This window comes from Trichechus manatus, unplaced genomic scaffold (genome assembly GCF_000243295.1).
Source record: "Trichechus manatus latirostris isolate Lorelei unplaced genomic scaffold, TriManLat1.0 scaffold00309, whole genome shotgun sequence".
Classification (NCBI taxonomy): Eukaryota; Metazoa; Chordata; class Mammalia; order Sirenia; family Trichechidae; genus Trichechus; species Trichechus manatus.
This window is the reverse complement of record NW_004444245.1, coordinates 367,260-371,862: the sequence shown is the minus strand read 5'-3', so window position 1 is coordinate 371,862 and position 4,603 is coordinate 367,260.

Genomic DNA, 4,603 nt, shown 5'->3' with positions numbered 1-4,603 from the left:
GTAGGGATCCCTGGGTCCAAAGGACACGCTATTCTCCTGGCTCTTGTTTCTTGGTGGTATGAGGTCCCCACGTCTCTCTGCCCGCTTCTCTCTTTTATATCTCAAAAGAGATTGACTTAAGACACGACCTAATCTTGGAGGTTGAGTCCTGCCTCAGTAACAGAACTGCTGCCTGTCTCCCCTCATTAATACCATAGAGGTAGGATTTACAATACATAGGAAAATCGCGTCAGATGACAAAATGGTGGACAATCACACACTACTGGGCATCATGGCCTAGCCAAATTGACACATATACATTACATTAGCCCTCAAGCCTTGAAAATAATCCTCTGATCTCTGAGACAATTTACACAACGGCCCTGCCCTCCAGACTCTAGGTATTGGCCACACTCTGCGGATTCTGAGTGGAGGCCCCTCGGCCCTGGGCTTCAGCTCCACCTTCCAGGCCCACTGGGACGGCAACTTTGCTCCCTCAGCTTTGGGCGGCCCCATTCTCTTAGTCCATCTGGTGGCGACTCCACCCTTTGAGACCGAGGCAGCTCTGCTTCCCGTGTTCCTTGGCCTCTCTGCCCTTCGGGCTTCACAGCCTCTGTCTGCCCTGCTGGGGGGCAAGTGTTCCAGAGTTCTTTAGCTCCACTGATAAGTGCCTGGAGACACCCCACTCCGCTAGTAAATTTCGGCCGTAAGGCACTCAGCTCCCTTGCTCTGTGGGTTGGCAAGCCTAGCTCCACCGATAAGTGCTCAGAGGCACCCCACTCCACCAGGAAGCCTCCTTCGCAAAGGCACTCAGCTCTCTGTGGGTGAACTCCAGCGCTGTGTCGCGCTGGTCTCCTGGTTCTGCCGCTCCCGGTTCTCTGCTGCTGCTTCTCGCCATCTACGCCATCTCCAGTATCCGTATAACAGCTCTCCTCACTTCCGAGTCCTCACCAGAATTGTCTTTGACGTCCGTAATTCCACCAACAGTCTCTTCAAGGCAATCTAGGCTTTTACTCTTAGGCACTTTAAAACTCTTCCAGCCTCTATCCATTCACAGTTTCAAAACTGCTTTCACATTTTAGGTATCTGTTAGAGCAGCACCCTACTCTCCTGCTACCAGATTCTGTCTTAGTTATCTAGTGCTGCTGTAACAGAAACACCACCAGCGGATGGTTTTAACAAACAAGTTTATTCTGTCACAGTCTAGGAGGCTAGAAGTCTGAATTCAGGGCGCCAGCTCCAGGGGAAGGCTTTCTCTCTGGCGACTCTGGGAGAAGGTCGTTGTCATCAGTCTTCCCCCAGTCTAGGAGATTTTCAGGTGCAGGGACCTTGGGTCCAAAGGACGCACTCTGCTCCTAGCGCTGCTTTCTTGGTGGTATGAGGTCCCCATGTCTTTCTGCCCACTTCTCTCTTTTATATCTCGAGAGAGATTGACTTAAGACACTACCTAATCTTGTAGATTGAGTCCTGCCTCACTAACATGACTGCCGCCTATCCCACCTCATTAACATCCTAGAGGTAGGATTTACAACACATAGGAAAATCACATCAGATGACAAAATGGAGGACAATCACACAATACTGGGCATCATGGCCTAGCTAAGTTGACACATATTTTTGGCGAACAGAATTCAATCCATGACAGGTGTCTTTTTTTATTTTTTTGAATAAAGGAATTTTATTGTAAGTCATAGGAATCATCCGCTTCATCAGTCCTTTTTCAGAGACATGAATACCATCCAAAAAACTTTGGATATCCTTGTTTTTAACTGTCGCCGCTTGCTGTATTAAAGCAGCTGAATTTGATACAAGTTCAATGTCATTTCCTTCAAGAATTAACTAACTCATCTTTCTGGGGTTGAGATACTGAACAAGCAACACCTGGCCTCATCTGAACCCTACGGATATATTTTTCACCCAGGAAGTTTCGGATTTCAACAAGTGACCCACTCTCCTGAATAACAACGTTGATGGGGAAGTGAGCATACACAGACCTCATCTTGTAACGGGAGCCCAGTGGAACCCCCTTGATCATGTTCTGTACGTGACTACAGAGAGTGCGAACTGTAGCCAGTCCCTATCTATTTCCCCACCATTTGTCAGCGCGAAGCCTCTTCGGTTTCTTTCCAAGGAGACTGAGTTCTACATTGATGTGATTGAAGTCCCTCTGCAAGATTCCTCTGGGGCCCTTCACAATAACCGCGCGTCCCTTCAGAGTGATGTCGACATTTTCTGGAATGTCGACAGTCTGGTTGCTGAGAATGGTCTTCATTCTCTCAGTAGATGTGGCGACAGGTGTCTTTTTAAAATTGGGTTCGTTTTCTTACTGTTGAATTTTAAGAGTTCTTTCTATACTTGCGTATACAAGTCTTTTATCAGATAGGAGTTTTACAAATATTTTCATTTTGAAGTTGACACCTACAATATTTCAACAGCCATTTAAACCGTTGCAATGGGGGTGATTTCTGGTGTATCACAGATACTGATTTAAAACAAGAACTGTGATGCCACCTTTTTTAACGAGACCAATGCCAGCTAAGTCACTTTGGAAGCGGGTCCTTTCCTTCTGGTCTCCGTTTTGCATTTGCTGTCCCTCTTGAGTGGCCTCCTTGTGCCATCTAGTTCCATGTGGTGGTTTTTCGTCCCTCACACACCATCGGACTTCTCCAAAACACAAACGTGTATATGAATTGTGTTTCTTTTTATATCTGCGCCCTGAGGCTCTGTTAAGGTTTCGTCTTCTGGCTCAGCCAAAGCAGCCTCAGTGTATCAGATGTTGTGATCAATCGTTCTTGAACAAGCAAGTAAAATGGGGCTGGAGGCATTTCTTCGAGATGGATGGGGCTGGAGTTTGTGTTCAGTTGGTCCTGGTGTCCATCAACAAATAGACCTTCTCGAGGGCTCCCCATCAATTCTGAGCCTCGTTTTCTTTATCAGGTGTGAGCCCTAGGTAAGCAAGTACACCTAGGTAAGCGGGTGGGAGTGGGGCACTTGCCCCTGAGTTTGGGAGCCCCTGGAGCTTTCTTTTGTGGACCGGGAGGGAGGCAACTGGGGAAGGTCAGGGGGCCGGGGAACTGGCAGGCACCTTCGCAGACTTAACAGTTTTTGGACAGAGTCCATGTGTGTCATGGATTGAATTGTGTCCCCCAAAAATATGTGTATCAGTTTGGCTAGGCCATGGTTCCCAGTATTGTGTGATTGTCCACCATTTTGTGATCTGATGTGATTTTCCTGTGTGTTGTAAATCCTATCTCTGTGATGTTAATTAGGCAGGATTAGAGGCAGTTATGTTAATGAGGCAGGACTCAATCTACGAGATTAGATTGTATCTTAATCCAGTCTCTTTTGAGATATAAAAGAGAGCAGCAGAGAGCAGAAGAGACAGGGGGACCTCATACCACCAAGAAAGCAGCGCTGGGAGCAGAGCGTGTCCTTTGGACCTGGGGTTCCTGCACAGAGAAGCTCCTAGTCCAGGGGAAGATTGATGACAAAGACCTTCCTCCGGAGCTGACAGAGAGAGAAAGGCTTCCCGAGACGCCCTGAGTTCAGCCCTTTTAGCCTACTAGACTGTGAGAGAATAAACTTGTTTGTTGAAGCCATCCCCTTGTGGTATTTCTGTTGTAACAGCGCTAGATGACTAAGACAGTGTGGAAGTTGAGGGCTGGAAAGATGATTTTTCGAAAACTGTTCCTGACCTGTGGACCTGCTTAAAGGCCTGTTGTCACGCCAGGGGCCCACAGACCCCTGTGAAGTCCCAGATTCAGCAGGCCACTCCCAGGCCCTGTGACTTGGCATAGCCCGCTGCAGCACTGGCCTGCGTGGACACCCGTTCCCCTAGCCCCGTGCGGCGGGGAGGACCCCGGAGGGGTGCCAGGCCTGCGATGGGGCTAGACGGGGAAGTCCACTAATTGTTGGAGGAAGGACTGAATTCTGCCTCCCAGCATTTATTTCCTGAGCACGTGCCTTGGCCAGGCTCGGTGGAGACACAACGCCCTTGGGAGTGGATGCTTTGGTGAGGAAGGCAAGACGAGTTTGCAGTGACGGCTACTCTGAAGCCAGGGCAGGGGGCGGGCGGGCATAAGAGGCCTGTCTGAGATGGTGATGTTTGAGCTGAGGCCTGATGCAGTGAGGGGCGGACCTTGCAGGCAGAGGAGCAGCGGTGCCAAGGCCCTGGGGCAGGTGCATGTGCGGTGTGTTCGGGCTGGAGCTGCGGGCGCACCGGAGGGAGCTGGAGGACAGGGGTCAGAGGGAGGTCACACAGGCTCTTAGGTCACTGTAAGGACTCACACTTTGGCTTGGAGTGACATGAAGTCCGAGGGGGACGTGATCTAAATAAAGGGACCACTCTGGCTGGTGGCTGGAGAAGCGACTGGGCTGGGGAGGGGTAAGCGTGGAGGCAGCCGTACAGGGGAGCGAGATGGGGGCTCCGACCCAGGTGGCAGAAGTGGCCTGGCCACCAGAGACCTGAAGGTAGGGACAGTGAGCCAGGGCAACATGTGGGTGAAGAGACTTTCGGATGTCGGTGCAAAGGCCCTGAGGCCGGCCCGGCGCCGGAGCGGGGCGGGAGCCCGCGTGACTGAGCCAGGACGGAGGCAGCTGCGGGCGAGCCAGGCGCAGGATCGCC